Genomic DNA, 21,415 nt, shown 5'->3' with positions numbered 1-21,415 from the left:
TAGGGTAGTTAGGACACCCTGTTTGTTATGTCAGTTATTTGAATAAAATCTCTGTTAAAGCTCAAGTCCCTTGAGGTGTCCTGTCCTTCTCCCGCTGTGACTCAGCTGCCCGGAGCACTGCGAGGGGAGAGCGGGCCCAGCCTCGCCCAGAGCTGAGCCCCAGCAGAGCCTGGCAGAGCCCAGAGCAGCCTCGGCATCTGCAGAGTCAGCCTGGAAGGAGGCGCTTGGAGCCTTCTGGGCTGCAGCCGGCTCTTGCTTACAAACTGTGTGCGCTGGAAAATGCCTCTGGTTCTGCGGGAGGGCAGAAGGGGCCCGGGGAAGGCCCAAGTGCTCCATGCAAGGGAAAAACCTGCCCTGTGTTTGTGATAAATAACTATGTTGTTGTTGACCTTCGCTATTATGTGCTGGCTTTTCCAAAATATTATGATCACAACGATTTTGATATAGCACAGTTTGTAATCACTTTTAACTGCTTTTGAGATAGTAGAGTTATAAATGACTTTCAAATTTCCAAACAATCACATGTAATTAATTCATAATATACTTTAATAAATTGGATACAAAATAATAATAGAATACAATCTAGTAAAAGAATATAATTTAGTAAAAAAGAGATACAATTTAGTAGATATATTCAGTTACATATATATATATATATATATATATATATATATATATATATGTGTGTGAATATAATTGGCCAGTGGTTAGAAATGGTTAAGGCATAAGCAAAAGCAACCGGGGGACAGGGGTGCTTCTCACCTCACCTCATGTACAGAACAGAACACTTCAAGCTAAACTTATATACTGTATGCTATTACATATTCATTAATGTTTCCTGTAAGTTTCCTCCTTTTTCTGATTTTACTGATGTTATAAATGCAAAGGCAATTTTGGGATAAAATCAAAGAGAAATTTATTAATAAACAATAATAAGTAGAAACAGCGATAAAAACCCACAATAAAAAGAACAGCGCAGCGCTGGGTGGACAGGGGTCTACACCAGAGGTATAGGTTTCCCAAATCCACGTCTGAGCATCCTCAGGATTGGGGTTTTATAGGATTTTTAAGTCCTCAGGCCAAAATTCCAGGCAGGTTCCATTCACCAAGTGTCCTTGATTGTCCAGTGAATGGATTTCCTGACATAGAATGATGACATTATTTCGTGTCCGGCCAGAATCTCCTCATATGCAAAGGAGACTCTGTGTGTTGCAATGTTAGGTTTTTCATGACAGGGTGGTGGAATCCGGGCTGGTGCCGATGGGTATCTCGGCCGGGTTTCCTCCTTTGTCTCCCCTGATTGCTTTTTCAACACAGAAATGTTTAAGTCTGGCGAAGTCTTTCTTTTGGAACTTGTCTTTTTCCCACTGATCGGTTTCTCTACCCACTGGAATCCGCAGGGCGTTGCTTGGAGGTAGATAATTTCCCGAGCTAGTTTCATTGTTTTCCTGATGGTCCGTGTCCTGTGTGTTTGTTTGGGTTGATGGGCCGGTTTTGGTTAGTTATCTTGGGCGTTGCTGGCAATCAGCAACTCCTTGGAGAAAAGCCTCATCCTACTTTGAGGAGAGGCTTTTCCATGCTTTATATTTTGTTTTGTCCCTACAAAACATATCTTTCTTATATACACTCCGAATTTTTAATACAACCATAATTTATTACAGTCCCCCACCTAATAATTTATCACATTTAAAAATTCGTTATTTTCACACTTTCTTTTAAAGAAAAGTATCCTTTTCTTACTCCTTTTCCATCATCATTTTTTTCTTTGTTTAATTGTCAATTTTAGTGGTCAGCATATGTTCGTTTTCAAATTTTTCTAAGGCCCTTAATGCCTTATTACTCTCTTTCTCTTCTTCTAAAACCAGTAATTTAGAAAGAAGGGCATTTTTATCTTGTGATTTTTCCGGATCTATTGGGAGGGCGGCAATTTGCATTCCTTGCACTACAGATTGTATTAGCCTAACCAGACAAGGAATTAAACAAGGCACAAAGATGATTCCGGCTATTGAACATCCTATAAAGAACACTAGCTTTTTCCACCAAGCCCCTTGACCGAAAATTTGGTCCCACCAAGAGGCTTGTAGAATAGAATTCCATTTTTGAACTGGCACATGTGCCACTTTCTTGATTTCCGCAGCTAGTCCCTTTATAGTCTCGCCATAATCATCTATTTCCATGCAACACTCTGATTCATTGAATCTCCCGCACACCCCTCCCTCCTCAGCTAGCAAGTAATCGAGAGCCAGTCTGTTCTGGTAAACAAAGGCCCTCATTTGAGAATGTTGCCTTGCTAGGAGTTCCAGGGCTTCTGAGGTGTGATTTGAAACTACCTCCATTACCGCTTGCAGTCGAATGAGCCGATTCAGAAGATAAATGGGGGTTCTATAACCCCAACTGCCATCATTCGCCCAAGTGGCCGGACCATAGTATTGTATGATTCTCTCGGCCGGCCATTCCTCCTCGTTCCATTTCTGGCTCCCTCCTGCTATCGGTAATATCTTTTTTAGGTCCCTCTTTTGTCGAGCTAATGTTTCAAAGAGGGGAGCCCCTAGGGACTTACTTTCATCTTTTGGTAGTGTGAAGAAAAATGGCCGAATTAGTCCGAGTGTGCATGACCCTTTCCACTTCCGAGGTAATTCACTGTATGCCTTTTTCCCGCATATCCAGTAAATTCCATCGGGAGCTTCCCAGTTTTTATTAGTTTTTGCCGGATCCTCCCAATAATCCCTCAGGCCTATGAAAGTATGGAAGGGATTGGCCCCTGGTTTCTTGTTCCAACATAATCCGATAGTCTCTATCCACTCGCAATTGTTTTCCCGATAGGAGATCCAATATCCTTCGGGTGATTCCGGGTGCCAGATTTTTGTTTTCTTTTCTGAGTTTACTGTGAGGGTATTCACACACGGAGTGTATCCTACCAAATCGGTAAACTCTTTTCCCTCCCGGCTAATGCAAAAAGTCCCAATTATTCGGTCATCTATGACCCATCCTTCTGGCCTCCGGGTTGTTTTTGAGAATTTTAATTCTGTCCCTTTTAATATTTGTTCCGGGGTCAATCCCTCTCCTTTCCATGGCCACCTCTCGGCTGATTTTAAACCACCGCATATCCAGCAGTTGGATATACCTAATTCAGTGGCTATTTCCTGCATTAGATCAACAAACAAGTTTTGGTTAGGGCTGGGTAATTTCCAATTATCGTATTGTCTTTCTAATAATTCATATTGTTCACTGAGAGAGTTTAACCTCTCTTGCTCCAGCCTTTTCTTTTTATTTTCCATTTCTTTTCGTTTTAAGTCTATAGCTATTTGCTTTATTTTACTCTCTGGATCTAATCCCTTTTCATCCTTTGAAAAGCAGAACACTGGGTCAAATTGAAGACACGAGTTCTCATCATCTGACTTCAATAGTTCCAAAATTATGGGTTCATTATTGAACGTCAGCCTTGTCTCGTGTTTCACATTTTTCCCTTCCCAGTACAATTTTCCCCCCATCATGCACGGTTTTAAGCTTGCTTCATTGTAGCATGTAGGGTTAACTCGGTGGTATGCCAAAAACGTCGAATGCTTCTTTCCCCCAATCCAGACAGTCTTATTACACTGTCCACAGACCTCGATTGGGGGAATTCCCTTTATTTCTCTTTTTGTTTCGGAAGCGGGTCCTAACAACCCCTATTCCTTCCAAGTTCCGAATGGGTTTTTCCTTGATACTTACTCTCGAATTCGAGCACCAGATTTTCTTTTTTGATTTACACAATTCGAACTGAGTGCCGTTTAACCAACAAATACCTGCATGTAGTTCTGAAGGGCACTTGGTCAAGAGCTCGTTTTCTGGGGCAGTCTGACACTGCTCACACTTCCCCTGGGGAGCCTCCCCTGGGGGGACCTCGGCCTCTATTTTCTTGATCGAGTACATGACTAGGCTCAGGGACATCAGGATTCCCCACAATTGCATCCCTCTGCCATTCCCTCCGCCCGTACAAAAGTATACGGCGGGGATAACCATCTTCCCGGCAGCAAGGACTGTCTTCAGGGGCCCTTGATGTCCTGATGGCAAACCTCCGCTTGAAGGTTGCCCACCGAGATGCTTTAACTGGTTCAAATCTACAAGGTACTTTTACGGTCCTCCGACACTCAATTTCCAAGGGGTCTGCTTTGCAATCAAGCTGACCCCCTAATCCTTTTTGATAAAACAGGAACCACTCCGGAGAGTCAAGTTCCAAAAGGCCCGCTCGAGTTGCAAGTATCAGGAATCGATTGGTCTGGTCTAACTCCCTCTCGTAGCACCTAGTGCACAATCCCCTCGGTTTATAACCCCTTATGCAATGAGTTACCCAAATCTGCTTACAATAAGCGCACTTAAAATGTACAAACGGGAAACAATAACAATCGCGGATATTGCAACTTATCCTTTCGCTATTGTTCATTTGTGGTGCCTTCGGAGCTTGATTTTCAAATCTCCTGGCGGGGTGGTGATCTTCCACTCGGGAGCTTGGCAATCCGGAACCTTCTTGGCCCGAGAGAAGTGAGTCCACCCTTTCTCGGCCGTTCGCACAGCAGTGTCCGTGGTCAGGAGAACGAGGAAGGGACCTTCCCAATGAGGACTGAGGGGAAGTTCCCTCCACACCTTAATCAATACTTTGTCGCCCGGCTGGATTTTGTGAATTGGAAATCCCAATGTTGTGCTCTGAGGAATCAATCCTTTTTTCCGGAGTTCCTGTAGATTTTTATTTATAGAAATGAGATAAGGTTGTAATTGCACATCCTCTATTTGAGGGTGTGCCACCGGCATCCCATGCCTATATGGCATTCCATATAGCATTTCAAAAGGGGATAAACCGGTTTCAGAATGAGGCATGGTCCGGATGTTTAACAAAGCTAAAGGAAGACATCGGACCCAAGTCATTTTTGTTTCGATTATTAATTTGGACAATTGCGATTTTAATGTTTGATTCATCCTTTCTACCTGTCCCGAGCTTTGAGGGTGCCAGGGGGTGTGATATTGCCATCTGATTCCCAATGCTTCTGACAGTTGTTTAATGATTTTGGAGGTGAAGTGAGTCCCTTGATCAGAATCGATATGGTCTATTATCCCATATCTAGGAATTATTTCCTCTAGTAGAATTTGAGACACGGTTTGGGCCGTAGCCTTTGCTCTGGGAAATGCCTCGACCCAATGTGTCAGTTTATCCACTATCACTAATAAATATTTATTTCTCCCAATCTTTGGTAGTTCCGTGAAATCTACCTGGATTCTCTCGAATGGCCTATACGAAAGTGGCCGGCCACCCCAATTTGTTTGTTTTGAATTGGCACGATTTACTTTCTGGCATATCACGCACCCCTGTACCTCTTGCTTGGCAAGTTCAAAGATTCCTTTACATCCGAAAAATTTTAAAAATTGTTCAGCCAGTGCTCTGGTTCCCCAGTGGGTTTGTTCATGCAATCTCCTGAGTATTCCTCTCGCTATACTTTTTGGAACCAGCTCCCTCCCGTCTGGCAACCACCATTTATTTTCTTTAAAATATCCACCTACCTTCTGGAAATCTTCTTGCTCCTTCTCTGAAGGAAGCACGGACACTTCTGGGGTTTCTTTGGGACTGATCTCGGGAATACTTACCGCCAGTAACGCAGCTCGTTTCGCCTCTTTGTCCGCTAGATTGTTTCCCCTGGTGTGAAACCGCCACCCAGTTTGGTGTCCTTTTACATGGACTACTGATATCTCCTGGGGCTCTCTGATAGCTTCTAAAATTTGTTTAATTATTTCTCCATGTATTAATCTTTTTCCCTTGGTGTTTATTAAACCTCTTTCTTCCCATATTTTTCCGAAAGTATGCACTACCCCAAATGCATACTTTGAATCCGTGAAAATAGTTCCCCTTTTTCCCTTCAGGCCTTTGAGGGCTCTTAAGAGTGCAAACAGTTCACAGGCTTGAGCCGACCAGCATGCCTGCAAGGGACCTGATTCTATGATTTGTTCGGTCTTACCATTTATGATGGCATAACCTGACTTCCTTTTTCCTTCTACCATTTTTGATGAACCATCAATGAACCATTTTTCCCCCCCTTCTAACTCTTGATCTTCCAGGTCCGGTCTTACCTTAGTTTGCAATTCCACTGCTTCAATGCAATTATGCAACAGCTCACCTGTTGGTTCCCCAAACAAAAACTGCGCCGGGTTTTGGGCAGTAGTTGTCCTCAACTCGAGGCCTGGTGAACTAATTAGCATGGCTTCATATTTCAGAAGTCTTGAATCAGTTAGCCATTTCTCGGCTTTTTGTTGTAAGATATTTCTTACATCGTGTGGGGTGTAGACTGTTAAAGAGGCTCCAAAAGTTATCTTTTTTGCTTCCCCAACTAACAGAGCTACTGCAACAATTGCTTGCAAGCAAGTAGGCCACCCTCGACTGACTGGATCTAGGATTTTTGATAAAAATCCTATGGGCTTTTTCTTTTCTGCCCACTCCTGGGTCAGAACTCCTTGGGCTGTTTGTCCACTTACATCAACAAATAGCTGGAATTCTTTATTTGTGTCTGGCAAGGTTAGAACAGGGGCAGTTATAAGTGCAGTTTTCAATTCCTGAAACTTGCTTTCATCCTGAGTGGTCCATTTCACTCTATCTGTGTTTAATCTCTCATACAAAAATTTTACTTTTTCACTGTATCCTTCAATCCACTGTCTGCAATATCCCAGGAGCCCTAAAAATTGCCTGATTTGTCTTTTCGTTTTTGGGGCTGGGAGCACCAGAATCCCGGCCACTCTGTCAGGATCTAGCATCTTTTTCCCCTGAGAAATCCAATGTCCCAGATATTTTACCTCGGGCTCCGTGAACTGCAGTTTGGATTTTGATACTTTCAAACCCTTTTTTCCCAAAAAATTCAACAATGAAATTGTACTTTTTCTGACTTTTTCCTCCATGGTTCCAGCAATTAACAAATCATCTACATATTGTAAGAGCTTTGTCCCTTCCTCTGGAATGAATTCAGTAAGTAATTGTTCCAATGCCTGTCCAAATAAATTGGGTGATTCCACAAACCCCTGGGGGAGGACCATCCACCTTAATTGTTGATTTCTGTTCGTGTCCGGATCCTCCCATTGAAAGGCAAAGAAGTTCCTACTCCCTTCATCCAAAGGACAAGTCCAAAATGCGTCTTTTAAATCAATTACACTGTACCATACATCCTCGGGTGAGAGTCTGTTAAGTAAAGTATAAGGATTTGCCACTACCGGAAACCTGGTTCGGGTTCTAGCATTTACTGCCCTGAGATCCTGAACCAGTCGGAAGCTCCCATCCGCTTTCTTCACTGCCAGGATGGGGGTGTTATGTTGGGACATGCAGGGTTCGAGGGTACCTCCTCTAAGGAGGTCATCAATTACTAGTTTCAAACCCCTTTTCCCTTCTATCGGGATGGGATATTGTTTTACCCTTATCGGGTCCTCTGGGTTTTCTATTTCAATTTTGATGGGGGTGATATCTAATTTCCCCACCTCCCCTTTTGAATGCCACACTTTGGGATCGATTTCCCTTTCATCTTTCGGAGTTAAATGAAATATCTTTATTACTAATTCAGAATTCTTTACAACAATGTTTATACCCAACGAGACAATCATATCTCTTCCTAACAAATTGTAATCGGCTTCTTCTACTAATAACAAATTTCCTAGGCATATTTTATTTTCAGACTCTATTTCCACATTTTTAATTACAGAAACTTTGAAGGGATCTCCCTTCGCACCGATTACCACTACCTTTTCTTTACTTGCTATGCATCCCCTGGGTAATTTTTGCAGGGTGCTTCTCTCAGCTCCCGTGTCAACCAAAAATTCCATTTCCTCGCGATGGGGACCCACTTTTAATTTTATCAAGGGCTCTTTAGCTGTTATCGTCCCCATCTGAAAGAGCCCAAGACTTCCCTAATCTTCTTGAAATACCTTTTCATCTTTTATTTTCTGGCGGCAATTCCGTTGTATGTGTCCTACTTTCTTACAGTAAAAACATTCCGGGGGATCTTTCCGCGGGGCGGAGCCATCCTTCTGTGGCTCCTGCGGCTTTTTCGGCGCTGTTTTAAACTTGCCGTGCGTCTGTTCTTGTTTCTGAGCTTCTTTTACTGCGGCCACTAGTATTTTGGCCTGAAGTTTCTGTTTCTCGTCCTCTCTCCTCATGTAAATCTTTTGAGCTTCCCTCAGAAGCTCTTGGAGACCTTTCTCCTGCCACCCTTCAATCTTATCTAATTTCTTTCTAATATCCTCCCATGATTTCGCCACGAATTGCGTTTTAAGTAACACTTCTCCTACCGGAGAACTAGGGTCTGTCCCAGAATAGATCTGCAGACTTCGCCGCAATCTCTCCAACCACTCGGTGAGGGATTCCTCCTTCCCCTGACATTCTCCAAACACCTTACTAATATTTTGGCCCCGGGGAACCGCTTCCCTTATTCCTTGCACAATTATATTCCTTAAATCATTCATGCTCCTTCTGCCATCCTCTGTTTGGGCGCTCCAACTCGGGCTTACGCTCGGCCACTTTTGGTCGCCTGGCGTTCCCTGAGGGTTTCGCCGCTCCCAGTCCCTGATACCAGCCTGTTTAATCATTTCTCTTTCCTCTTGACTAAACAGAGATCTCAAGATAGCCATGAGATCCTCATATGTATAAATGCTACTGCCTAAAAATTCATCCAATCTCTCTGCTACTCCAAACGGATCATCCAACAATCTTCCCATCTCTTTCTTAAACGCTCGCACATCCCCTGAATTTAGGGGTACATTCACAAATCCAATCACTCCCGGAGCAGTAGGCACTTCCCTGAGAGGGAACATTCTGTGCCTATTCTCATTCTCTTCCCATTCTTCACTCATCTGTCTAGACTTAAACCGAGTCCTGCTTGCGGGGGGGGAATAGGGGTTTTTGAGAGTTTGTTCTTTTATTGCTGATGAACAATCAGTCGCCACTAGGTTATTATGAAGGATTCCCCTTGCCAAAGTCGGGGAACCTGGCTGGGGCAGCGGGACGGGCAATGGGGGATACGGAGATCCCCTACTTTGCGCTACCATGGTTTCTGGGGAAACCGCGGCGGTTGCGGTTCCCACAGGAGGAGCCAGAGGAGGGGCCACCGGAACCACTGCTGGCGCCAGTTCCCCTATTCGCGATGTGTGTGCTTCACCTGGTTGTGCCAGCGAGCTCGTGGGAGCTGATGGCACCACTTGATCCACCACGGGAGACCCTGCCGGCCCGTGGTATGGAGGAGGTAAATGATCAAGGGGCTCCCAGGTTTCTGTTTTTGTTTCACTTTTTAGTTTCATCGGAAATAGTCCTACTCTGGCCTTTAGCCAGAGTCGGGCATATTCCTGTTCCTCGGAGTCCGAGGAAACCTTGCTCTCTACATACGAGAGTAACTCATTGCACGTCCACTTTTCAAATGTTCCTAATATTGGCCAAGTGAGATGGGGCCTCAGTTCCTGTCCACCCCAAACCTCGGCACAATAGTAGATCATTTTTGCCTTGGACTTCTTTTTCCTTTCAGGGCAATTTTCCCAATCTTTTAACAACCAACCTAAAGGACTTTCTGGTGGGATGTCTAACAATTCCTTCGTTTCTATGGAAGGGTTTTTCGTATCTACTGGCTTTTGCATTTTACTCTTTTTCTGTCCCATGGTGAAGAAAAAAAACAAGAGTCTTACCTAGTACTCTGCGTTGTGTTTGTGGTTTGAGAGTCAAAAGGTCTGCTAATACTCACCTTCGCGGTTTGCTGTTCCGGGGTTTTTCTTAGCGCTTTGATCTCTCCTTCGGACCTCTCCTGGATCCTAATTGCTAGAAGAGTTTACTCTTTCCCGAGCTCTACTGGACGTCCTCTTCCTCTTCCAGCCCTTTTTTGATCGGTCCCCCAGAGCACCCCTTTGGCCCCAGGTTTTACAAACGCGTATAGAGACCTCTCACACCGATTCGCTTCCTCCGTAGCCGGCCAATTCCCTCGCGGGAGGATGGAACCGCGACTTTTGGAGTCCGCACTCGCTCCGTGATCAGATCACGTCTCACACACGCTTGCCCAATCACCCCGCTCAACCTCGCAGTACTTACAGCAATTTTCTTGCGAGGATGTCTTCGTGCACAACTGACTTTTTATGAGCTACCAAGCCGCGGCTTCTTTTCCCGAGCTCTTCTTGGATCCGTATTCTCTTTTATTGTGGTTTTTACCTCAGCCTAAATTTGGTTCGGATGTCGGAGTGAACTGCGGAGGTTCTCGGCTTCCCAGGCCGCTGAAATCAGCGGGGGTACCCCCCTGGATAGCGAGGTTCTCCCACAGTTTTTCCGATCCGAGTCACGGCACCAATCTGTTATAAATGCAAAGGCAATTTTGGGATAAAATCAAAGAGAAATTTATTAATAAACAATAATAAGTAGAAACAGCGATAAAAACCCACAATAAAAAGAACAGCGCAGCGCTGGGTGGACAGGGGTCTACACCAGAGGTATAGGTTTCCCAAATCCACGTCTGAGCATCCTCAGGATTGGGGTTTTATAGGATTTTTAAGTCCTCAGGCCAAAATTCCAGGCAGGTTCCATTCACCAAGTGTCCTTGATTGTCCAGTGAATGGATTTCCTGACATAGAATGATGACATTATTTCGTGTCCGGCCAGAATCTCCTCATATGCAAAGGAGACTCTGTGTGTTGCAATGTTAGGTTTTTCATGACAGGGTGGTGGAATCCGGGCTGGTGCCGATGGGTATCTCGGCCGGGTTTCCTCCTTTGTCTCCCCTGATTGCTTTTTCAACACAGAAATGTTTAAGTCTGGCGAAGTCTTTCTTTTGGAACTTGTCTTTTTCCCACTGATCGGTTTCTCTACCCACTGGAATCCGCAGGGCGTTGCTTGGGTCCGGAGGTAGATAATTTCCCGAGCTAGTTTCATTGTTTTCCTGATGGTCCGTGTCCTGTGTGTTTGTTTGGGTTGATGGGCCGGTTTTGGTTAGTTATCTTGGGCGTTGCTGGCAATCAGCAACTCCTTGGAGAAAAGCCTCATCCTACTTTGAGGAGAGGCTTTTCCATGCTTTATATTTTGTTTTGTCCCTACAAAACATATCTTTCTTATATACACTCCGAATTTTTAATACAACCATAATTTATTACACTGACCATTTATCTTCTAAACTACATTCTGTACCTTAATTTTGACGTGTAACATCTGCTTTGTAACACTGATTCTTGATCGTTTCTAATAATAACTTTAATAACAGTTACAATTTAGTTAGCACGAATCAATTCCATTTATTACACTGGGAATGGGGAACCCCTGCACTTCCATTTCTGGGCGAACCCCCCTTCCTGGGCACAGAGACCCCCTTGGATGTTCATTTCGGGGCACCGGGACCCCCTGGTACCCCCTTCCCCAGCTCCAAAAACCCCTGCACCCCCTTATCTGGAACCTGGAATCCCCTGAACCCCCATTCTCGGGAATGGAAACCTCCCAGAACCCCCATTTCTGGGCACCGGGACCCCCCTGAACCTCCATTTTCAGGCACTGGGACCCCTTGAATTCCAGAACATAGGAAGGGACCCCCCTGAACTCCCATTCCGCTGCAGCAGGACCCCCGTGCACCCCTGTATCCAGGACTGGAACCCTCCCAAACCCTCCATCCTCACACCCTGGGACCCCCCTGCAGCCGAGCCAGGGACCGGCCTGGCCCCGCAGGCCCCGCTGGACAAGGCTCAGCGAGCCCTCCCAGGGCTCTCCCACTGCAGAGGTCAATCAGGGAGAAGTGCCAAGTGACCAGCCCTGCTGGGGAGACGTGTATCCAAAATGAGAATGGATCCCCCAAAACCACAGCTCTGCCTTTTAAACAGAAAAGGGGGAGATGCTGTGCTGTGTTTTTGTTTAATTTAAAGTTTGAAGCTGTTTGTATAATTGGTTTGTTCTGTTACCCCCCTGCTTTGTTGGTTTAACCCAAAGTTATCTCCTCCCCTGCCCCGCCCATCATTGTATCCCAACCCCTTTTTCCAGCACCTTCCCTATCAATCTTGTCCACCCTGCCCCTTGTTCCCGAATGTTCCCTGTCAATCCTGCCTTATGCCAACCCCCTGCTTGGACGTCCCCTTTGGAAATCCCCTAATCCACAGCACCCCATTGGTCCATGTGTCCTATTCCCCTCCCCAGGATATCCCTCACTGGTTGAAGTTTTGTATCCACCCCTGGACCCTCCCCATATGTAAATTGCTGTACGCTTGTATTCTGTGTTTTTTGCTCCTGGTGCTGCTGGAAACTGCCCCCGGCAATGCGGGCTCAGCTCCAGCTGCCAGGTGGAGCACGTCAGCCTGGAGCACCCCCTGAGCCGGCACTGGGGCACGGCCCGGCCCCCACAGCGCCGGGGGCAGCGGGGGAGGCACTGGGGGGGCCCAGAGGGGGATTGGGGTGTGCTGGGAGGAACTGGGAGGGAGTTTGAGATAGACTGGTTTAAACTAGGAAAGGGATTTGAGGGTCAAGAATGGCTGAGAAAGGGATTAAAGGATGTTGGGGAGGGTGGGATGGGGTTCTGGGGGTCCTGGTGGAAACTGGGAGGGAGTTTAGGGGTGCTGGGTGTCACTGGGAGGGATTTGAGTGAGCCTGGAAAGGCTGGAAGGAGACTGGGCATTGGAAAGCAGGGGTTGGGATGAGGTTCATTGTGCTGGGAAGAGACTGAGAGTCCGGGTGGGGCTGGGAAAGGACTGGGAGAGGGTTTGGGGGTCCTGGGGCAGTGGGGGGCAACTGGGAGGGGGCTGTGGGATCCTGATAGGGACAGAAGGTTCTTTCGTGGTCCTGGGGAGGCTGGGAAGGGACTGGGAGGAGGTTTCAGAGGTCCTGGGTGGGGTGGACGAGAGTGGAAGGGTGCTTGGAAGGGCTTGGGGTGTCTGAGACAGTTTTTGGGGGAGATCCTGACCTCTGCAGACCCCCCCAGAGATGCCGCCAGACTCTACCCACAGCAAGATGCTGACAGGGATCGGGGGCTCCTTGTTGGGCTTTGTCTTCCTGGTGCTGGAAATTGGCTTCTACCTGTACAAGAAGGTAAGGGGGTGTCCCGGAGGTCGTGTCTCCCCTCCCCTGGAGCGTGTGTGCTTCCCCATGACCCCCAGCCCGGTGTCACTCCCTTTTCTCTGCCCACAGAGCTCCTGAGCCGCTGGCGGTCGCAGCCCCTCCACGTGGCCTCAGGCCTGGCTGGGACCCCCCCGCTCCATCCCCACCCTGATTTTGGAGGGGTCGTGTGTCCCCCCAGCCCTGCTGTCACTCTGCCCCCGCCTGGCTGTTCCCAGTGTTCCCAGCAAAGCTTCCCAGTTCGCCCCTCTCCCATTTATGGGGGGCAGAGGGGAGACCCCGTGGGGGGACCCTGGCAGGGACAGACCCTGTGCAGTGATGGATCAGGACCCCCGTGTGTCCCCCCCATGTGTCACCCTGTTCTGGGGACTCCTTGGGAGACACCAAACTCCAGCATGGCACCCAGCAAACCCTAAAAAGCACTGGGACCCCTGAAGCCGCCAGGGAAATTTGGGGAGGGGGTGCATGGGTGGTACCTGGACCATGCCAAGAGCCCAGCGCTGCCACAGCCCAACCTGCCCCGGCTCTATCCTGGCTCCTCCCATGGGGCCTGAAGGAATTGGAAAAAAGGGGGTCCAAGGGTGGGCACTGGGCCGGGGGTGAACAGGAGAAGAGATGGAGGAAGAGAAAAAGGGCCAGAGAGGAGAAGGAGGCGGGATGAAGGAAGAGCGAGACTCATCCAAACCCAATATGGGGCTCCCATGCCCCTCTTTTCCCCTGCTCCTCCACCCCTGCCCCACTGCCAACCAATCCACCACCCCACCTCTCTTATCCCCCCTTTCACTCAATTCAAGCAGATGCTGGCAGCTTTCTCCTGGGAGCAATTCCTGAGTTTGGGGATTTTTGGGGTGCAGTTCTGGAGGAGGACAGCTCTGTCTGGCTTTCCCCTCCCCGCAGTGGCCTCTCAGCTGCCCCCCACACCCTGGAGGTGCTGGGATTTCCCTCCTGGGCACAAGGATGTTCATTCCCTTCCAGGAGCCCAATGCCCAGCTGGGGCTCCAGGCCAGGGGGTCCTTGAGCAGCTGCCCCAGAACCTCCGCCAGGGGCTCCCAGTGCAGCCACAGCCGCTCGGCCTGGGCTCCCCAAAGCCCTCAGCAAGCCCCAAGTCCCTGCCAGGAACCCTCAACTCCCTCAAACCCAGCATCCCCCACAGCCCCTGCAAGTTCCCCCCATGGCAGTGGCCACAGCCATGTCCCCACATGTCACTGGCCATGGCCCACCATGTCCTCACCCATGGCTGTGTCCCCACGATGTTTCCATCCCTGGCATTGTCCCCCATGTCTCCATCTATGCCTGTGTCCCCCCATGTCCCCATGAATGTCCATGTCCCTGTCCATGTGTCCCCACATCACTGTCCATGTCCCACCATGTCTATGTGTCTCAATGTCACCCATGTCTTAGTTCAATGTCATTATTTTCACCCCAAAGTTGGATATTTTGAAGGAATAAAGAAAAATGAAAAGCCCATCAGGCCATACTGAAAGGATTTCTGCCAGCTGAGGATCCCTGTGCTTGGGTGGAAGGGAACAACATTTTTTGGAAGGCTTTCCAGACCACTGTCTCCAAAACCTTGGTCTTTGACCCATTTCATCAACATCTGGCTGTGGAAGACACCTCTGGGCAATAGGAAATGAAAATTGTGGAATCACTGAGGTTGGACAAGACCTCCAAGACCTCCTTGATGCCACCAGAAGATAGGTGGATTGAATGCAAAAGATTTTCTGGGATTGAAAGTCAACAAATCCACTCCCCACAATGAATTCCCATTGTTGGTCTGTGTCCCAATGTTGTTCCTGCCCAGGTGTTCATCCAGGTGCCCACAGGGAGCCAGGAAGATGTGGAGCCTCCCAGCCAGGTGTCTTCCCAACACGGATCACCAGGACCACGGATCACCAGGGCTCTGCCCAACGGGGGTCACTGGGGATCATCCAACGCTGATCCTCCCATGGGGGATGGAGCTGGAGCAGCGCACGAAGCTCTTCCCGCACTCGGGGCACTCGCAGGGCTTCCCTTACTGGTGCCTCCGTTGGTGTTTGGTCAAGTCAGATCTCTGTGAGAAGCTCTTCCCACACTGGGGACACTCGTAGGGCCTCTCCCCACTGTGGATGCGCTGGTGGACAGTGAGGTGGGAACTGTGCTTGAAGCCCTTCCCGCAGTCGGGGCAGCGGAAGGGCCTCTCCTCTGTGTGAATCCGCTCATGTAGGAGGACATCAGAGCTGGTCCGAAAACTCTTCCCGCACTTGGGACACTTGTAGGGCCTCTCCCTGGTGTGGATGCGCTGGTGTTTCCTCAGATTGGAACTCCACCCAAAGCTCTTCCCACATTCCAAGCAGGTGTAGGGCCGTTCCCCCGTGTGGATCACCTGGTGTTTCATCAGGTCAGAGGTATCTCTGAAGCTCTTTCCACATTTCCCACACTCATAGGGTCTTTCCCCACTGTGGATCACCTGGTGTGCCCTCAGGTTGGAGCTCTGGTTGAAGCTCTTCCCACATTCCCCACACTCGTAGGGCTTTTCCCCAGTGTGGATCACCTGGTGCCGGAGCAGGCTGGAGCTGCGGCTGAAATCTTTCCCACATTCCAAACACCTGTGGGGCTTCACCCCCTGCTCTGAGCTCCGGCTGGATCTCCGACCACCTTCCCGGCACAGGGAGGATCTTTCCTCCTCACAGCTCCCTGGGCTGGGTTTGCAGCCTCTCCTTGTGTGAGATCTCCAGGGCTTTTCCTCCTCCTCCTCCATCTGACCACAGCTTGGGAATGAAAAATCCTGGTTTGGGGGAAAAAAAGAAAGGAAAAAGCCTTGGGCTGAGGGTTTCTCCTTTCCCAAGTTCATCTCAGGAAGTCATTGGGCATCTAGTGTCTGGAAGGACCTCCAGGACACCAAGATTCAGCCAAAAAAATCCTCCAAACATCAAGACAGATCAAAAACTTCCAAAACACCAAAAATCTGATATCCCCCCCAACATAGAAAGATTCAGCCCCCACAAAAAAACAAAACTCCAACATTCAGCCCAATAACACTCAGAAACACCAAGATTCAGCCCCGTGAAAATCGTGGATCTCCCTGCCCGGGCACTCGCTGCATGGGGGGGTGAGGGGGGCAATGAGGCCGGGCCGGAGCAGGGGGTGCCTGAGAGAGGCCCCGAGCCCGGGGGAAGCCCCTGCAGAGCCATGGAAGTGGCTCCTGGCCGGACTCGGGGATCCCCCTGGCGATCCCCGCTGGAGCAGCCTGGTCCTGAGGGACTCTGGCCCCTGGCAGGGACCCCAGGCTGCAGCAGGACAAGGATTCCTGTCCCTCAGGGGGAGGCACTGACATGACCTGACTGTGACCCCCATCCCTGTGCCTCTGGGCGGGGAGGGGGACGGAGAGGGGCAGAAAGTTAAGCCCGGGAAGGAGGAACAGCTGGGGGGAAGATGGATTTCCGGAGGAATTACTTTACTTCTCATTTTCTTGCTCTGACACGTTTGAAAACAAATTCAAATAATTTCCCCAAGTCAGGTGTGCTGTGCCCGTGACCAAGGATTGAACTGTCCCCACCCTCATCCAGACCCCCGAGCCTTTCTTTGTGTTTTCTGATCCCCGCTCGGGACAGGAAGGAGAGTCACAGAGTTTTGGCCTCTTTCCGGCACAGCCCTGCTCCATCCCGGACTCACCCCCAGCTCGCAGCGCCCTCAGCTCCCGGGCACCCCGAGCTCCCGGCGCTTCAGCGCAGCGGCGCTTCCTTGGCCTCCTGCCCGGGCCGGGCCCAGCGCCGGGGCCGCTCCTCAGCCCAGGCTAACGAGAAATGGCGGAGCTCAGCCCAAGGCAGGCGAGTCCGTGCCGTGTGCAGAGCCCGCCGCTGGCTGCAATTGGCTGCTTCTGCCGTCACTCGTGGCTCTGGCGCGCGCTGATTGGGCAGAGCGGGGACAAGCCCGGCCCCGCTGGCGCCCCCAGGGCGGCCGTGGGGCAGGAGAGCCGCCATTGCCGGAGCGTCTGTGCGGGCCCGGCAGCGGCGGCAGCAGCGGCCGGAGCCCGGTGAGGCGGCGGCGGAGCTCGGAGGCGGCCCCGGCCATCGCAGGTGGGAGCCGCGCTCGGTTCTGCGGGGGCTCGGGGCTCGCTGCGGGCCCGGGAGGTTGTGTAATAAATGGAATTGATTTGTGCTGACTAAATTGTAACTATTTGGGAAGTTACTATTAGAAGCAACCAATGGAATCAGTGTTATAAGGCAGATGTACCCCTTTGCAGATGTTACATGTTAAAATTGAGGTACAGGATGTAGTTTAGAAGATAAGTGATGTCTCATGACCAAAACGGCCTTGAGATGGACAAAATTAGAACGACTTTAAGCATTGGGCCTAAAACCCAGTAAATATCAGACTAATTAGTAGAGTAACATAACACAACGCTTAGTACGCACACACAAACCTGTAAGGTTATCCAAAGGACAATGAGGAAGAGGAGAAGCCTTCACCAAAAGACCCCCAAAAGAAAACTGAAGACCCCCTAACAACAAGTGAAGCATGTGCCGTGATGAAAAGTGACCTAAAGTCAGCAAAATCGGAAATAGGAGAAAACATATGGGAAACATAAATGAATATGTATAAGCATACAGTATATAAGGTTAGCTTGAAGTGCTTTGTTCTGTACGTGAGGCAGGGTGGGGAACCCCCTCCGTACCCCGGGTCGGTTTTGCTTATGCCTTAACCATTTGTAACCACTGGCCAATTATATTCACACACATATATATATAAATATATATCTGAATATATCACCTAAATTTTGTCTTTCTTACTAAATTGTATTCTTTTACTAAATTATATTCTTTTATTATTTTGTATCCAATTTATTAAAGTATATTATCAATTAATTAGATTGATTATTTGGAAATTTGAAAGTAATTTATAACAATTCGATGCCAAAACCCAGGAACTCCAATCTAGGGGAATACATGGGAATACATGGGAATCCCGGAGAGGAAAAACAAGCAGAAAATGATTAATTATTATTTGTTTAAATAGACAAAGAAAATGATCCAAAAATATAATTTGAATTGGCCAAAGTTTGGATCGTTTAAAGATTGGATTTGTTAAGCTTTAAATCAGTATGTAAATTCAAAAGAACCTTTTTATCAAGAAGAGAGCGACTATGCTACCCTGTAGCTTCCCCGGGGTGGGGGGAAAGATAAATTCATTACTAAAACACAAGAAAGCAAGAGTTATCTGTTGTATCCTTTACAAACTAAACAGTAGGAAAAAAAAAAAAGAGGTAAAACTCTTCCTTCACCTAAAGATATTTTGCTGGAAATAGAAACAGCAGCACTACCTAAATCCCATTTAACTGAAAAGTGTGCAGTGCTGGCTGTGCCAAGTGAACTCTAACATATAACACAACAGACCATTTGTTACAACCTGGCATTAATTTGGTTTGGTTTACTATATTTACACATTCAAAAGACAAATTCTGCCTTGCTCAGAGTCTGTGAAGCACAAACACATTTTATTAATATATAGTATCTAAATGGTGTGTTACAGTTGTGTTATGTGCATTATAAGTGTTAAAAACATGTAGCAGTTTTTTTTTCACAGAACCTTAAATTTCCGTATTTTTAAAATATGTTTGTTTTTCAGTATTTTGTATAGTCAATATAAATGGTTTTGACTCAATGTTTTATTTATTTAACAGCAAAAACTGTGCTAAAAGAACACCCTGTTAATTAAAGCTTTATTAATAAATTACTAACTGAAGTTGTGTAAAAAGTAACTTTTATTGTAGTTGGCACATCTCTGGAGCTTTAGTAGTTTAAAAGAAAAAAAATATAACTGACTAAGAGAGAGAGAGAGATAAGACAGTGCTGTGAAATCTGTGCCATCCTTGAAACAAGCAGAGTTGAAGTGGCTCATAGGAACCTTATGAGGCCAAGGGTAGCAGTGAGACCAAACGTGTCAGTGACCAGACCCCAGGGTATAAACTTTGCTACCAAGAAGAGCAGCACCTCGGCCCTTGGCTGCAGCCCAAGGGGCCTTGAGGAAGGTAGAGAGTGAAAACTCCTGAGGATTATTTTCACTGTGTTCATTAAGACACCCTTGGCAACTGGCCAAAACCATAAAGCAGGATGGGACAGAATCCAAAAAAATAAGAAAGAAACAAGCGATATTAAAACAAGCAGCACAAAAGCAAACAATGAGCAAACAAACTATGCAAAAACAAAATCACAATAATTCTAATCCATGTGACAAATGCAAACAAATGTGACAAATGCAAAAACAAGATAAAATCTGTGTTTGTGGCACATCCATATGTTAATGCTGCCTGTTACAATCACTGTAATTTTATAAAAGTATAGAAAATATCTCAGGGAAAGAATTAGACAAAATGAATAAGTAGTGTGAACAGTTGAAACAGCAGTATAGCAACTGAGATTGGCCAACCTTAACTAAAGTATTTTTGTAGGTTTAATGCAAGAAGTAGGTATAGAATTAAAATTATTTAAATGTTAACTTTGTGAAAGACTTAAAATAGCTCAAAAAATAGCTGTGGAAAAGTGGGAGTCTGTAGCAGTGGCCTCAGGGAGACAAAGAGTTAACATTGTTCCACCCCAAACCCCTTGTGAAGGGCGGCCCAGGAGTTCTGATTGGGTTTGAGTCCCTGGGGGGTTCTCCCTTGGTGTGTTTCTAATGGTCCCTGACCCTGAACTCCACCCTCAAAGGTGGAAACCCTCGGTTCTGTCCCTCAAAAACCCCTGCTGTGCCTCTGTTCGGGGCTCTCTGTTCTGGACCTGAGTTAGTTCCCATGCTGAATAAATGGTTTCATGAACTGGGAGCCCATCTTGTTGGTGTTTGATGCTGGTCCCCAGAATCCTGCTGCTTCCCTGGATGAGATCCTGAGGTTGCTGACTGCAACAAATGGTGAGAGAATGCGTGGCATCCAGTGAAGCAAGAGAAGAGCAGGACCCGGCTCCATGGACACCTCGTAAGTCCCCGGCTGATGGCTTGAGAGCCGGCGAGACCCCCGCCTTGGAAAGGAGGACTCGAGAGACCTGGCAGGGAGGCTGGGTTGAGAGTGCCTCAGGCATGGGGAAGAAAAGGGCTTACGGAGGTGTGGGAGCCAAGACCAGACACTGGGACACCTTACATCACCCAACGAGACGTATTATGGACGATATTAACATTATGGACGATTATATTAATATTATGGACAATTATGGACGATATCGACATTATGGACGATTATATTAACATTATGGATGAATTTTTTTTTTTTTTTTTTTGGTGTATACCTCCCTGTACCTTCCCCTTTCCTCTGTTCCTAAGGGCAGGACAAAGGGTGAAAAAAGCCAAGACGGCTTGGGGTTGCTGCCATCTCCCCATCACCCCGGTGTCTTTCTGCCATCCCATCCCCTGTTTTCCTGAAGGTAAGCAAGGGACGGAGAACATCCAGAGTGATGCCGGTCTGCTGCCGTCTGCCCGCCGTTCCATGTCCTCCTTCACCCCCTGTCTTTCCATATTCCCCGTTCCCTGTCCGGGAAAGTCCGTCCCGGACCCCCTACATCCCAAGATGGCGCCAGCCATGCAGTCTGGGATCTCTTGTTTCCCGCCTTGCTCCTTCTTTTCCCGTCCCGAACCTTCCCTTCCCCCAGTAACTCCTGCTCCGGTCCCACCCCTTTGTTCAGCTGCTCCACCCTGGGGGCTCTGCCTTTGACATCGTGGGCAACACCCCCTCGGGGAAATCGAAACTGTAACCTGAGCTCCCAAAGCCAGCATTTCACTGAGAACATCTAAAGGGGCGACTCCCACATGGGAGCTGGAGCCAAAGGTGAAGCTGGAGATCAGAGCCGAAACTGGAGATCGAAGAATTCTGCCCCTTGTGAGAGAAGATCTAAGAGCTGCACCCTTCCTAAAAGATAATCCTAAACTCGAAGAGACTGAACTAAAAAACCATTATGTTTGTATTAAGTACCATCACCGTTTAATTTGTCTGGCGTGGTCTGAGATTTAAGTGTTTGTTTTTAATTTTGTTTTTTCTGTTTGCTTAATGTGTTTTGTTACTGAGTTTTTGGTGTCCCACAAAGCAAAGCGGGTGCTCTGTGCAGGAGGTGATTTTAAGGCATATGTTTGGAAACATTTTAAGCTCCTAATCAAAATTTGAAAAAAAAAAAAGATAATAAAAAAGAAGCAGATGCGGCAGTGTGCCTCAGGAACAAATAAGGGTTCCATTGTCCCACCCCAAACCCCATGTGAAGGGCGGCCCAGAGGTTCTGATTCAGTTTGTGTCCCTGGGAGGCTCTCCCTTGCTGTGCTTTTACTGGTCCATGACCCTGAACTCCACCCTCATGGGTGGAGACCCTCGGGGGTTCTGTCCCTCAAAAACCCCTGCTCAGCCTC

The 21,415-nt window shown here is 47.8% G+C and overlaps 1 protein-coding gene and 1 pseudogene across 1 annotated transcript in view; one reads left to right on the top strand and one right to left on the bottom strand.

The window, feature by feature from the left end:
• Positions 1-21,415, top strand: part of LOC131588634 (zinc finger protein 239-like) — a 156,736-nt gene that overhangs the window by 100,985 nt on the left and 34,336 nt on the right. The window lies entirely within an intron of this gene.
• Positions 1-21,415, bottom strand: part of LOC131588640 (zinc finger protein 850-like) — a 64,893-nt pseudogene that overhangs the window by 21,684 nt on the left and 21,794 nt on the right.

Source organism: Poecile atricapillus, chromosome 26 (assembly GCF_030490865.1).
Source record: "Poecile atricapillus isolate bPoeAtr1 chromosome 26, bPoeAtr1.hap1, whole genome shotgun sequence".
NCBI lineage: Eukaryota > Metazoa > Chordata > Aves > Passeriformes > Paridae > Poecile > Poecile atricapillus.
The sequence above is the reverse complement of the archived record's forward strand: the minus strand, read 5'-3'. Positions and strand labels throughout refer to the sequence as shown.